Source organism: Aphanomyces invadans, assembly GCF_000520115.1.
Source record: "Aphanomyces invadans strain NJM9701 unplaced genomic scaffold supercont1.8, whole genome shotgun sequence".
NCBI lineage: Eukaryota > Oomycota > Saprolegniomycetes > Saprolegniales > Verrucalvaceae > Aphanomyces > Aphanomyces invadans.
The window spans coordinates 1,573,710-1,574,310 of NW_008580153.1; positions in this window are offsets into that span (position 1 = coordinate 1,573,710).

Genomic DNA, 601 nt, shown 5'->3' on the forward strand with positions numbered 1-601 from the left:
CTGTTCTTGCCGACGCACACCGCGTCCATAACCACGGCCGATCCCCGCTCTCAATCCGAACGCCCCTGACGACAACAGCATCCCAAATCCAAATATCCGTCCCTCGCCAACGACGGCGACTACCTCGACACCTTGGCCGCAGAACTGAAGGCTACCACAACAATGAAGAACCGACCGAGCACATGACGAAGTACGCTTCGATGCCGTGGAATACGCAGGCGCGGCCGTACCGCTCCACCCGGTCCTTAACTACCACAGGAAGAAATGGCATCACCAGACTGGCAGCATTGAAGAGCTGCTGGAGAAGCAGAAGTCACCCAAGTTGCCGCATTGGAGTGTTGGATTGTCGCTCCGCCGCCCGTCGGCCGCAAAGTCATCAAACGACGCTGGACATACGCTCGCAAGACCGACGCCACAGGCAACCTTGTCCGTTGAAAGGCGCCATGAGTCTTGAATGGGCTCTCACAAGTCGCCTGCGTCGACGACGAAGCCAATGTAATCAAGATGAACAAACACCACGGCAGCACCACCACGCACCAGCACCGCAACTGCACCGACACAACTCGCCGCACCACAAGCCGACACGCCGCCACAACGTAAC